The following is a 15,787-nucleotide window of genomic DNA, read 5'->3' on the forward strand; positions in this document are numbered from 1 at the left end:
AAAAAATTAAAATGATTGATCTTAGCTATGAGGTTCTAGAAGAAAAAACCAAACTAATAGCTGAAAGAAAAAAACAGATAGCTGATCACCAGGTAAAAGCGGTGAAACTTAACAGGAAACTGGAGCAATTCAGAAATTCCTCTGCTATACTTGATCACCTCGTTAGTGATCAAGGTTCTCCAAAAAGGGGAGGAATTGGTTATCATGAAGTTCCACCTCCTTTCAATCATAATTACACTTTTAACCCTAGTAATCAGAAATCTGTCGATGTTGACTATGGTCAGACAGTTCCTGTTCCAGTTACTACTAAAGAACAAGAAGTTAGTAAGCCTGTTGCAAGTGTTAAAATTTCTGCTCCGAGTCCTGTCTCATCTAACTCGGACAAGTCTTCTGAGTCGAGTGAGACAAATCAAGAGGAAGTGTTACCAAAAAGTGGAGAGAAAAAGAAAACATCTGAAAAGAAGTCTCCACTAAACCCGTATGTCCCACCATATGTGAGACAAACGGGCAGTAATACAGCCTCAACATCTAAGACAACTTTTGATAAGAAAGTTGAAAACAGGTGTTGTTTTAGATGTAATCAACAAGGACATCTTGTTGCTGATTGCCCTCTGAAGCAAAAATTCAGAGGTGTGAGGCCTTTAAAATCTGAGAAAAGAGCTAACAGTAATCAATTTAATGATAAAACTGAAAACCCATCGAATTTCAGAAAATGGACTAATCCAGGTTTTCAAAGAAATAGATCTCAGTTTTTCACTGGTAACACCCAAACCATAACTAATAATTCATGTAATTCAAGACGGTTTGGATGGCCTCATAGACAATCCACAAGAAGGTATCCTGTTAGGACTCACAGAAATGATTATGATACTAACTTTGGACAGCCAAGGTACGGAATGTTTCGACCCAAGACCAATCGGTCTTGGGTCCCCAGATTTTAATCATCTGCTTTAATCGTGCAGGAATAGTTGAACAGGGCTGCCAACAATCAATGGGTTGTGGATAGCGGCTGTTCCCGGCACATGACGGGTAACAAGAAATTGTTACAAGACTGGAAACCTGTTCAAGGTGGTAGGGTGAGTTTCGCAGGAGAGAGCGGTGGAAAGATCACAGGAATTGGGACTGTGACTAATGGGAAGATGACGCTAGAGAAAGTTAACTTTGTTGAAGAACTGAAGCACAATCTGCTGAGTGTTTTGCAGATCTGTGACAAGGATTATACCGTGCATTTCATGAAGAATGAGGCGATAGTTTTGTATCCTGGTTTTAAGATACCAGAGGACTGGATTGTGATGAAGGCTCCAAGAGTGAAGAATACGTATATCATGGATATGAGGTCTACTGAAATGGCCACTGAAGAATCGTGTCTTTTGTCGAAAGCGACTGAACCAGAATCCGAATTATGGCATAGGAGAATGGGGCACATTCATCTTCGTAAGATGAACTACCTTGTCAAAAATGGGCTTGTGTTGGGGGTTCCCTTGAAGAATTTCAACTTCGAAGACAAATGCTTATCATGCAAGAAGGGAAAGCAACACAAGAAATCCCATCTCACCAAGAAGGTCAATTCAATTGTCAGTACCCTAGAATTACTTCATATGGATCTCTTCGGTCCCGTGAATGTAAAAAGTCTAGGGGGAACATCGTACTGCTTGGTGATTACTGATGATTTTTCGCGATACTCGTGGGTATATTTCCTGAAGTCGAAGGATGAAACTGTTCAGATGGTAATAAATTTGATTACCAAAGTTGAGAACATTATGGGAAAAAGAGTTAAATACATCAGGAGTGACAATGGGACTGAGTTCAAGAACTATCAGATGGAGATCTTCTGCCTACAGAAGGGGATTGAACACCAATACAGCGCACCGTATACTCCGCAACAAAATGGAGTGGCTGAGAGGAAGAACAAGACTTTGATTGAAGGAGCCAGAACAATGCTGGCTGATTCGCAACTTCCTGTGGTGTTCTGGGCTGAAGCTGTTGCAACAGCCTGTTATATCCTTAATAGAGTGTTAACTGTTAAAAGATTAAATAAAACCTGTTATGAACTAATGCATGGGAGAAAGCCCAACTTGAGTGGTCTTGAACCATTCGGGTCCCCATGTTCGATTTTAAAGACCAATTCAAAATTTGGTGAAGTAGCCGACGAAGGAATCTTAGTCGGATACGTTGTTGGGACTCCCAACAGACGGGTCTTCAATACATCGAACAGCAAGGTTGAGGTGGTGTGTAACACTGATATCACAAGTTACAAATCACCAAAACCAAGCACGGGACCCTCTGGGGTTTTCGAATATGATAGACTCTTTAAATCTTTTAACATGCCTTATCTGGATTTTGCAGAAGCTGAGGAACGAATTGCTACGAAGATGATATGCAATGAAGAAGACACTTTGGTGCAAAGACCACAGTATGATAAATGTCAGCCTTCCTCGTCAAATGCTGTCAATACCCCTGCTGCCTCTACTGAAGAGGAATTCATCAATCCGTTTCACTCTCAACATCAATCAACCATGGATGAGCTATCTTCGAACTTGGAAGATAATCTAAATGTCAGTTCGGTTCCGACTACGAGAATTCACAAAAATCACCCGTTGGAGAATGTGATAGGTGATCTGTCCGCCGGTGTATAAACAAGAAAAAGCGTGAATGAGCACACCTGTGTTTACACAAGCATTAAAGACACGGGCATTATCAACGAATGCTTGTACACCTGCTTCATCAGCCAGATTGAACCAAAGAACTATCAAATGGCTCTGAAGGACAGCTCGTGGGTCGAAGCCATGCAAGAAGAGTTAGCTCAGTTTAAGAAAATGGAAGTATGGAATTTGGTTGATAAACCAAGAAATGTGCATACGATAGGCACGAAGTGGGTCTTCAAATGTAAGAGAGATGAGAAAGGGGTTGTTATCAGAAATAAGGCGAGGCTGGTTGTTAAAGGCTTTAATCAGCAAGAGGGGATTGATTACAATGAAGTATTTGCTCCTGTGGCAAGATTGGAAGCCATTCGGCTGTTTTTGGCATTTGCTGCTCATAAGGAGATGAAAGTTTTTCAGTTGGATGTGAAGAGCGCGTTCCTAAACGGTAAAGTCGACGAGGTTGTGTATGTTGAGCAACCTCCGGGTTTTCCTGACCCTGACTTTCCCGATCACGTGTACAAGCTAAGTAAAGCGCTGTATGGACTACATCAGGCACCTCGTGCCTGGTACTCAACGTTATCCGATTACTTGCTTGAGAATGAGTTTGAAAGAGGTAAAATTGATAGCACATTGTTCTTCAAGAGAAAGGGTAGCGACTTCCTACTGGTGCAAGTCTACGTGGACGACATTATCTTTGCTGCATCAAAGGTTGCCATGTGTCAGGAGTTTGAGGCCGTCATGAAGAAGAGATTTGAAATGAGTGCTATGGGTGAACTAACTTTCTTTTTAGGATTGCAGGTTGATCAGTGGAAAGATGGGATGTTCATTCATCAGACGAAGTATGTACATGATGTTCTCAAACGCTTCAAGATGGAGGACAACACTCCATATGATACTCCAGTCTGCGTCAATCACAAATTGGGTGCTGATTCAGACAACGATGCAGACGTGGACCCAACCCAATATCGGGCTATTATAGGTTCTTTAATGTACTTAACTGCTTCTAGGCCTGATATAATGTTTGTTGTTTGTCTTTGTGCACGCTTTCAGGCAAACCCAAAAGAATCTCATTTGAAGGGTACGAAGAAGATACTGCGGTATCTCAAGGGCAAACCGAAGCTGGGGTTGTGGTACCCGAGAGGAGGAGACTTGGAGCTAGTCGCTTACACAGATTCTGATTATGGAGGGTGCAATCAGAGTCGGAAGTCTACAACTGGTGGATGTCAGTTTCTTGGTGACAGATTGGTGTCGTGGCAATGCAAGAAGCAGACTTCAGTCGCAATTTCAACCTGTGAAGCAGAATACATGGCAGCATCCAACTGCTGCTCCCAGGTTATTTGGATTCAACAACAGTTGCGCGACTATGGTCTGAATTTCTCATTTACTCCTATTTGCATTGATAACACTGCTGCTATCTCAGTAACTAACAATCCCGTGAAGCACAGTAAAACTAAACATATTGACATACGTCATCATTTTATACGGGATTGTGCTGAGAAGAAGCTGATTGAGCTCGAAAAGGTTGACACATTAGATAATTTCGCTGACTTATTCACGAAAGCGTTTGACAAAACTAGATTTCAAAACCTTGTTGAGCTGAATGGGATGATCAATCCCGAGTAACCATGCTTTGTGTTTGATTAAAAAAAAAAAACGTCACTATCGCTTAGAACTTTGTCGGTTGCCTTAGTTTGATGGACATTTCTTCGGATATGTTTGGTCCTCATTTCTACTTGTAGAATCTGAGGATAGCCATTAACCAGATGACTGAGAGTGACCGGGGCGGTTTATGATGTGTTTTTATTCTTTCGTTGAAAATTAGTCGATCATACTTAGTTAAAAGGACACATACTAGTATGTGGTCGGTCCAGCTGATCCATTGGATCTTCGGGATAGCCGTTAACCTGAAGACTTTGATTTGGTCGGGGCGATAGAAGTTAATTTTTTTTTCTTTTCGGGAGATGAAATTATTTTTCAAGTCTACTACTTCGTAAGAAGTGCCTTTACTATGTTTAACAGAAAATTGATCTAACCTTGGAAAGTGATAGATATACTGCTTATGTGTGCTTAACTAGTGAAGTTATTAGGCTTAAAAGACTTTAGAACAGTCATTGTATGTCATGGTAGCTTTTTATGGTGCGTAAAAGTAGAAGTGATACTAACTAAATCTACTCGATTTTACGTGGAAACTCCTTAAGAGTTGTGCATGTCTTCATACATATCTTTCCGTATGATAGGCAGAAAAGCGATTACCCAGTCATACACGAGCCCGTGAGTGTTCTGATTCCCGTAAAGACAGCGTGTCAAGACGCTGCAGTGATCCAGATTCGGGACTTGCAGTTATTTTCTACTTGAAGTTGTGTATATACATGTTAAAAAAAAAAAAAAAAACGTCAATTTCTAGAGTTCATAATGGTAATGCTTATCAATCAAGACACAAGAAGATGAACGGGAAGCAGAGTCTAAGATCGAAGAGTAATTACTACTTAATCAGACACTACGAGTCATTCGGGGTGACTTGGGGAAAGCCAAATACGCTTTGAGAATAGATAGGAGGCATCATAATCTCTGAGTTGTTGCCCACTTAAGTTTTGAGCTTAATTGAACCTAACTCGTATCACAGAAACGATGAAAACCATCTTAAGTAGATTACCTGCTTACAGCCTGTTTCTTTATGTCATAATACAGCTGAACACGGATCTGTGTGACAGTCACGAAATTAGTATAATTCCTGTTCAGATCTTTTCTAAAACATGGTAGTCCCTGTCGAGACTGAAATTTGATCCCGTGTACTTTAATTTTTCAAATTTTTGTTACTTTTGTAATTGTTTGATTTTATACCTGGTTACTTGGTCTTGATCGTATCATTTAACGCTTTAAAGGATGTTTTAAAACTTAATTGCAAATTATTCAAATTATGGGGTTTGTTTTGAAAAATTTTAATATCAGCGAAGTTCTGCATAACTTCGCCTTATAGGCGAAGTTATCCACAACTTCGCAGATACATCTGTGGCCCTATATAAAGAAGTTTTAAGGTCAAACATTTCATTATTTCAAAATACCAGCGAACTTACTATCTGTCAACCAAAGCGAAGTTATCGATCTGTTCTTATCGATCTTCTGTTGTTCTAACCTTACCTCGATTCAAATCAGATTAAAGGTGTGTAGGGTTCTATATTTGTATAATCATGGTCGTTAATGTTAATCACAGGTCGATTCGACCCGTTTCGTGACCTCGATTATTTGAAACCTAAACACCCGATTTTCAAACTTGTTTTTACGTGATAGTAAACCACTTGAACGTATAAAACTTCATAAAATCATGTATTTCGGAGTCCTCGATCTCAGAAATCATCATCTACACGTCGTTCAAAATCCTAACTGTTGCCGATTCAAATTCGGCGAAGTTACAGTTTAGGCGAAGTTATCCGTAACTTCGCCTGAGGTTTAACTTCGCCTGATTATTGATTTTGAAACAGTTTATGAGGCGATGTTGTGATTAGGCGAAGTTATCCGTAACTTCGCCTGGACCATTTTACTTAACTATTATCAGACGAAGTTCAAGTTGAAGCGAAGTTGTTTCCCAACTTCGCCTCACCTTTAACTTCGCCTATACAGTATTGATCACAACTTCGCTCATGGTAACAGGCGAACTTGTGATTCGCGTTGAAGTTTATCTAACTTAACCTGTTTGTTGCAGATGTGGCTGCTGTTGCTGGAGCAGGTGGTGCAGGCGGAGATGACGGAGGTGATCAACAAAGACAGTTCTTCCCGGGTCACAACATGTATATCACCTTAGACCCGGAAGCGAGCGGAGTTGATGATTTTCGCGAAATCATCACATTCCTTTTACGCTCGAGGATATTCCATGCCATAACAACAACTCTGCCGATATCCTTACCCAACATTGAGGATTTCTGGCAGACCGTGGAATACGACTGTAGAGTCGAACCCCCGGTGATGCGCGCAACCGTCAACAATCAAATTGTTCAGTTTTCTTCTGAACATATCCGGGCGGCTCTGCGGTTTGGAAACGAGACAAGGGATGACCCGACAGAGTTTGTAGCTCCTTTCCGCGATGGGGCATTTTTGAGGATGGGTTATTCTGGTCCCTTGGGGGATTCGCAGAGAAGGAAGGGTTTCCTACTTGACCAGTGGCGCTTTCTCATGCATGTTATGATAGTATGCATGCCAGGGAGAAAGGCGGGCACTGATGGCATGGGTGCGACCATGCAGTCAGCAATGACTGCTCTGACATACAACAAGCAATTCAGCTTTAGTCAGATGGTCTTTTACGAGATTGATCGTCAACGAAGAGCGATGGCGCGTGAGCGGTTCATCATGTATCCAAGATTCCTTCAAATGATCTTGGATCATGTTGCTCCAACACTTCCTCAGCGCCGTCCGATCCGATATGTTGAGAGTGTGAATAAACGGATCTTCGCCCAGTGTCGATCCTCCAGTGCGAGGAGCAAACCTGAGCTTCGTCCTCGCCATACTCCACTCTTTGGGTACTTAATCAACCCGGAGTATGTGCCTGCTCGTGGGGATGAGTTTAGGGACCCGGCACCACAACAGGCAGGAGCACCTCAAGCTATACCTGCTGCTCCTGTTGTGTCACCGGAGGAGAATGTGGACCTTGATGCAGAATTTGGTGGTCAAGGCTTCTTTGATATGGATCGGGTGGATCCAGAGGAAAACATACAGGTCTCGGTAGCCCAAGTGTCGACTGTGAATGTTATTAGAACAGCTGCTACGGTGGCTGGTTCAGATTCTGATGATGAAGTGGCAGAGGCTAGAAGGATTATGGTGACTCGAGAAAGACTACATGGGAAAAGAAAGAGAACAGATGATGATAGCGAGTCTGATTTTGAGGAAGAGGTACAACAGTTGATAAGGAGGTCAAGAAGGGAACGGATAGGTGCAGGATCAGGAGCCGGTAAGAGCTCTAGGGTGGTACGTTTCACTCCACCAGCACTATCCGGTATGACAATGGTTCCCTCATCACTACAGGTTACAAGGCCAAGCGCTACGGGTGTTCCCGTAGTGGCTACCTCATCTACATTTGGCCTTCCACCCACTACTTTCCAACTTTCGACTCCCGTGATCGTTTCGTTGCCGCCTCCGACTGTTACTCCATCGGAGGTCGTGGCACGCTTTATTGAGTCGACTGTTGTGGCCACTGCAGGGCTATCGGTGACGATACCACCTGCGGTTACGTCTATTTCTACTTCTGAGGTCCCGGTGACATCGGAAATCCCTCCTCAGTACACTCAAGACATATCACATATGAGGTTCGATTTCGATGCAACCCTCTCAGACTCAGAACGAATAGCAGCACTGGAACGGGTCGTGGCAGAGCAGTCAAAGATTAATCTTATCCAGACCCAGGCTATTCAGTGCCTAGTTACAGAGAATCAGATGCAGTCGTCCCTCCTGGTACAACATGGAAAAATCATAGATGCTTTCAAGGAGTTCTTGGCATCTCAGGGGGAGACGAGCTGTAAAGGCGACGACTTGAGGACGAAGAGAAGAAATGATAGAGACGATGATCCCAATGCGTCGAAAGATGCAGGTGGTGAGCTATCAAAAACTACTCAAGCTCTTGGAACTTCCACAACTCAGGGGTAGTCGACATCTGCAGCTGGTGGTGATGATGTGGTGGTGTTGGACGTAGAGGAGATGGTTGATGACTTGGTTGGTGATGATGATATTCTACGAGTGATGTGATAGAGAAAATTGGTGAAGAGATTGTGATTGATTATGAGATTGAAGAGGGAGAGATAGTAGAAGAGAATGTGGAGCATGACATTCCAGATGTTGAGAAAGCTGATATGAGTAATGAGATGGCAAATGATGAGACTGAATGGGAAGAGCAGCCTAGGTGGAAGGAAGGCTATGCTCAGTGGTTCGTCAAAACGAAGAAACCGGCGGTCCCTACAATGTTTAAGAAGAGTTACAACATTAAAGGCTATGCTGAAGCGAAGAAAGGGATTATTTGCTGGATCTATGATGAGCAGTTGAGGCTCTTCGTGATTAAAAGGTATGACGGTGTTCAGTATTTTAAGAGACTGTTAAGATCGTTGAATACACTGCCGGAATGTGAAGTGAAAGACTTAGCCAGATTGGGGTTAATCAATCGAAGTGACGATAATATGGCTAGAGTCATTGGGAAAATTGTATGGAAAGAAAGTATAAAAGAGAAGAAATTTGAGCTGTTAAAACCACAGAAGGGAAAACTTGTTGAAGACAAGGATAGAGGTTTGAGAGCTGATGGAAAACCTTGGATGATTATGAAGTATAAACCGATCCGGTGCCTTAAAGAAGTACCGATGAAGCTAATGCCCAAGGATGTACTTAAAGACCTAAAGTGGTGGTTTGTAGACTGTGAGACAGCTGAGGCAGTGATGGAAGACGAGGATGAACAAGAGGTGCTAAGAGTTTACGATCCGATGCATTTGGTAAACTTATCGCAAGCTGATCTGCAGGTGCTCAATGAGAAGAAAATCTTTTATATTCCTGCTTGGAAAGACGAAGCGAGGAAATATCAAAGAGTTTTCTCTGTTTGTGTTCGAGAAGGAGTGCATGCTTGAAGATAGAAGACTGATGATTACAGGACACGTGTTTGAAGCTAAAGAGATGAAGCTACTGCCAAGGGGGAGTCTGTTGGTGCATGATGTCAGTAGTTCAGTGTCTAGTGTCTGTAATCGCGTTTGTAATGTTTTATGTTTTGTATAAGCGAAGTTGCTAACAAGTTCGCTGATATGGGCGAACTTGTTAGACAAGCGAAGTTAGTGACAACTTCGCCTGAACATACCAGGCGAAGTTGTCGTGATTATATAAGCCATCTGTTACCGCTTATTAATTAATTCATTCAGTTTTCGTGTATTCGAGTCAGAGAGAGTCTGTAATCAAGTGATCTTCGTATCACGTGTTTAAGGTTGGTATACAACGTGTTTGATTATTGTGTGTTAATCGTATTGTTTTCTATACTCGTAACGTCTTACGTAGGGATTCCGCACCTGCGTAGTACGTGATATCTCGTGTAGATCCGGCTGTGAACCTACAAATATGAAAGTTGATTTTTCTATGATGGTATGACAAGCAACCAGGGGGGTACGTTTAGCCTGACCCATAACATTATCTAGTTAAACAAGTAGGATTAGCCGATCTATTCCGGTTTTAGAAACAATGTAAAATATGTAGTTATTAGGCTGAGGGGTGTGGAGGGCTTTAATGGGGGCTCCAACCAATAATATTATGACGTGTGGCAGAGAGAGAAACTGGATAAGGGGGGTGTTGGAGCCCCCGTTGGAGCCCCTGGCCCTGGTGTGGAGGGGCTCCAGCAGGGGCTCCAGCGAATTTTATTTTATTTTTTTATAAATATATTCAAACAACGTATTATTAAAAAAACTCATAAATTATTAAAAAAAACACACATTAATAAAAAAACACATTAATATCTAAAAATAAAATAAAAATTAAAGTACTAAAAAAACATTCTTCTTATTCTTCGGCTTGGTCTTCTTCGATCAACCTCTTTCGCACACGTTCCTTTTGCTTTTCCATTAGCATTTGATCTACCGGATTTAGGTTACTGAAGTCTCTAGTAAGAAAGTCCAAATCTCTCATTCGACTTTTTTCCTTTTTGTCATAAGAGACCACCTCCATGGTTTTGTTGAATTTATTGAGGGATTCAACAAGATTGGCGATGTTTACGGCTTCCCCCTCAGCCGGTTTTTTCCCCTTGGCGTCCCTTCCCAATGGCCGCCTCCTCGGCGGTGAAGACGTTTCCTCCTCCGCAATGTTTAGGTCGAATCCAACGCGGCAATCCGACCCGGTTGAAGTGCTATACGCTCCAGACGAACTAGTTTTAGTCCGTTTCGGCCCTACTTCCGCATCAAAGTCCGGCGCCACCAGCTCAACCCACTTGGACACCTTTTCAACCTCTCCCACAACTTTAAATCGCCCCACGTCTTCACCATCCCATACCTCCGCAAACACTCCTGCTTCCACTCTTCGACCGTGAAATTGTAAACCGCCAAATCATCACTGCCACTTGGTCTCATACGACGGCTGTTCCTGTTGAAAAGATTAGTAAACAAGCCGACAAATTTTCTGATTTCGGACCACCGACCCGAAATCATATCGGCGTTCCGCTCTGTACTCCCAACGAGCATGTAGAACGTCTCCCTAACCTTTGTCCAAAAAATCTTGCTCTTTTGGTAGTCGGCTGCAAAATGAATAAATAAATTATATTTCCATTTAACTTTTTTATTTAACTTTTTTATTAAAAATCATTTTTAAAAACGTTAAAACAATTACCGCAACGCCGATCCTCAGAAATAACTATCCAAGCCCGACACAAGGCTTCCTTCTCATCCGATGACCACAGAGTGGCTTTCCGTTTCGTCCTCGGAGTCGAAGCCGGTCCCGACCCGTCCGTTGCAACTTGTTTTTTCCGGTGGACGCGTCTTTTTGGTCTCGTAGCTTCACCGTGTGATTCTTGTGTCTCCGGAACAACAAAGTTAGGAGACGGTTGTGTGTTGGATGGTTGAAAGCCGGATGATTCTTGCGGCTCCGAATAAAACATCGGTTGGTGCGGTGACGACCATAAATCGTCGTCAAGATAATCTGAATCAAGGTTTGGGAACCAATTTCCAGCCATTTTTTTAAAAAAAAAGTTGAGAAGATGAATTGATTTTGGGTGAAGGTTTGAAGTTTTGGTATAAAAATGGGTGAAATGGAGTATAATTATATAGGAAAATATATATTTTTTTTAATATTTAAGAGCCCAACGGCTCTTTTCTAAACCCAATGCAAGATTCTCTCTCTCTTCAGCCGCTAACCAGCTCACGCCTCTCTTTTTTTTCCGTTAGCGCCCCCGTTAGCACCCCGGTGGTGTAGTGTTAGCGCCTGGGGGCGCGAGCGGAGGGGCTCTAGCGCCCCCGTTGAAGCCCCACACCCCTCAGCCTTTATTACCAAAAATAATCATAGGTCGAAGATCGTTTGACCATAGAATGCATTTAATTAAGTCAAAGCTAACACGGTCAAAATACACACGCTAGGATTTGGTCATATCATAATAAATGAGCGTTTTTAAAGTGTCTAACTATCTTTTCTTTTTTGTTTTCTTTTTTAATGTGTCAATATCTGTCCAATGTGTCACACAATTATTAGATTGAGCTTAGTGAAAATTGAACTAATGCCGGTATTATAATTTTCAAATGCAAATTAAAGATGGAATTTTGTTGTTTAATAAAAATGAATTGATTGATGTCCGATTGACATTCAGTTTCGTTTTAAAGCATTCATGTGTTTTTTGCTTGATTTACATATATCATAATTTGTTAACAGATATTTATTATTTAAAGTTTTATTTCTTTCCGAGTTCATTTAAGAAAAGAAAGGCAAAGAAAAAGAAAATTTTCTTTTCTTATCTTTTCTTTTGGTATCTTCTCTTTTGCTTCAACTTATTTTCCTTCTTAATCTTTCCAATTTAAAAAGATACAAATTCTTTTATTTTACTTCTCATTTTCCCTTCTCTCCCCTCTTTTTCTTTCTTTAAATGAAACTCGGGAACACCACTTTTAAATTTTCTTTCCTTTTCCTTTCTTAAATGAAACTTGGGAACACAACATATTTTTTCCATCCCTCATTTTCCTTCCATTTCCTCAGTTAAATGAAACTCGGGAACACAACATTAAAGTACAAAGCAAAAGCATTAGGAGAATGGGAAGTAGTCACTTGGGTTCACGTATTTTTTTCTTAGAATGCAATTTTAAAACTTGTGATTAGTAAAAGAATTGGAGTCAGATTCTTAAAAAACGAAAACTTTGATGTGTTTAATTGATAAAATAACCATGTTTAGTAAATTTGGCAAAAAAAAAAATGTGGTGGTGTTTGAGAGTGGTAGTAGAGTGTTTGGAGGTGGTTATGATGAGTAATAATGGCGGCGTCAAGATGACAGAGGTGGTGTGCTTGGCGAAGTGGCGGCAGGGCTGGCAACTAACTGGTGCTAATGGTACGTGACACCGATGATGATGTTGATGTTGTGATTAAGGCGGTGATGGTAACGACAATGACAATGATGTTAACGGTGACACCGATGATGATGTTGATGGTGTTGGTTGTTGTGCTAGTAGGTAGGAATGTTTACGATATGGTTCAGACAATCTTGATGAAAGTTGGGGCCGAACTTCTATCTACGGTCTTGGGAAAAAACAACTAAACCAGTCGAGCTGGTTGGGTCTGCCGAACCTTATGACTTTGATGATATTATGGTTTGAGTGTTCGGTTTACACTTTTTAACAAGCCTAGACAAAAAATATCTTTTTTAAAAACATGATTTTACATTAAAATTTTAAAATGTCTAGAATATTTCATAGTATAGTATGTAAACATAACTTTATAGTCATAAAAGGAAGAAGAAGAAGAAGAAGTCCATACGATTGGTTTGGCTTAAACAAACGGTTCTAACTTACAGTTCGCAAACTATCAAACCATTACACCCTGGCTTTAAACGGGACCGAATATATTTCAAACCAGTACACGCTTAGTTTAAATGGTTTAGTCATGTTCGACGCTGTGCATTTATTTGTAGCATCAATGATGACATACCTAGTGGCGGAGCCAGAAAATTTTTCTTATGGGTTCGCTATCATTTACAGAATTGATTTATTATTATCCAACATCAAAGTTTTCGGGTCGGATCAGGTCACATAGCATACATTTGCTAACGGGACGATATATAACCTTTTAACTCAAAAATTATTCTACCATAACTAAAACTCTGGAAACACAAAAGCAAGACATAGCTCAAATATTTTATTGCCAATATTCATCCAAAAATGACACAAGTGGGATTCGAACTTTAGAAAGTTAAAGTGATTAAAGAAAAACTTTAGAAATTTTAACAAATCTAATTATGAAAAGTAAAAGGAATTCCTCAATTATTTGCGAAAAGAATAGAAAAAACTATAGCGAAAATCACACAATCTAATAAATATTCTAATTATATATTGTAACGGTTAAATAAAAACTACTATATCAATATATGAAGAATAAAATCCTAGAAAGTTAACATACTAATATACTATTATCTCTCAAAGTAAGATAAAACAAAATTTGAACACATTATTTTCGGTGTCAGTGCTTTGTTTCTTTTTCAGCAAATAGAGTTAGCTACCAATTCCTCCATCGACATTCCTTCCGTTCACCGGAAAAATTCTATTATGCTTTCTTCGCTTTTTCGTTTCTTAATGAATGGGTTCGGTCGCTTAAAATGAATGGGTTCGTTCGTTAATACACTACTATACGCTCTAAATAAAACCGAAAATAGAATGGGTTCGGGCGAACCCGGTGCCGTATGAGTGGCTCCGCCACTGGACATACCAAACATTTATGTGACAAGGTGGAGGAGATGGGGTGAAATTGTGAAGAGTTTAAATGTCTCTGGATGTAAAATGGGACGTCAAACCGGACAAGACCTTGTCTGTGGTTGTCCGTTAAACTTTTATCGGATAAACGTACAGTTCATGAACACTTTACTGAACGAAATATCGTGTCCATGTTCGATAGCTAAGGAGTAGAGCTTGTTGTTGTTCGCCCGTCTCCGTTCATTAATTTTGTAAACAAATGCGAAGAGACTGTCGGACACAGACTAACGTAATTAGGTACTAACGGACACACATGAATATAAACGCACACAAACGGATATATATATTTATAAGAATTTAACACGGTAAAAGAACACAAAACAACCCAGGCCTGAAATTACTCCATATAATATCCAAACAAGCTTAACATAATAATCATAAACATAACTATATCAAGATAGCAATAGTAAAATAAATAAAAGCAGCCATAGTAACATTCTAATGAATGAACATATATAAGTAAAAGAATGTTAAGTAAACAAATGGAACCAGACGAACATGAATGGACGTTAACGAACTTAAACAAACACATTACCGAACGTTTACGAACACGATTGAATGAACAAGGCCTTTATTTGTGTTATTTCATTAGGATTACCAACCCGAATTCTTTGTTCATGTTCCGCTCATTTATTAACGGAGAACGTAAACAAACTTCTCGCTGAACAGTTCACTGGGCAATTCTTCACCAACGGAGACGCCCTTAGTAGAATTATTGAATTCCATTGTTTGGAGGTTTGGACGGAATTCATTTCAATTCCATTTTTTTTTCTCCAACCAAACACAATGTTATATTAATTTCATATTATAGTTGTAACACATTTAAATAAATGAGTAAAATGAGCCATGTCGAGGTTGTACGATTTTAAATGTATTTATGTTTGGGTTTGGGTTGATGTTTTTAACACAAACGGAAATCAATGTGATGGATGAAACAACTCAACCCGATACGATAACACTCAAATATTCACAAATTCCTATAAAACGTGACTTGCAAGGAGGGAGGAAAGTACATTGCAAGGCGGGATGAAAATACTTCGAAAAGAGAAAGCAGATGGCTTTGAAAATGACAAATCAATTCGATATCATCCTGTGATGCAGGCGGCTTTTATTTTTGTCAAATTATATTACTTGCACAATTTGTTTACTACGCCTTTCAAAAATTGGCCAACTTATTTTTTGTTTAATTCCAATAATTATGACAGTCACAAAAAGATTAGGTATACTCTTAAACTTATTAAAACTCAATAAATGAATATTAATTTGCAAAACTAAGTTTGAACTTTTTTAATTAAATTCAAGGCTCACATTTTTAAGAATCTAGAATTTATAACTTTTAGCCTTAAAAACACATTCAAGAATTTAGAACTATTTTATAATTTTTTTGTGCGTCTAACAAACATAGAATGCCTAGGTACTTCGTACGGGACGACCCAATGACAAAAGGTCACCGCCAGCTAGTCCAACCCAGCCATACGGAGCCCTTAAGAGTCTCCAAATTATCTTCTTTTTCAAGGAAAATCCACCTGCTAGAAAGCTCACTGGTAGTAAAACTCGGACGCCCTTATGATTGAACTGGAGATCACAAAGATCTCAGTCGTTCTTTATTGAGCCACCCATGTCCCGCTAAAATGTTGCAAGTCATAATTAAACTTGAGTCTTCATTGAGAAACCCAAGCTCCATATCTCCATTGGAAAGGACAAAAC

The sequence above is a fragment of the Bidens hawaiensis genome, unplaced genomic scaffold, assembly GCF_021521415.1.
Source record: "Bidens hawaiensis isolate Kalapana, Puna unplaced genomic scaffold, B.hawaiensis_p1.1 tig00017861_1, whole genome shotgun sequence".
Classification (NCBI taxonomy): Eukaryota; Viridiplantae; Streptophyta; class Magnoliopsida; order Asterales; family Asteraceae; genus Bidens; species Bidens hawaiensis.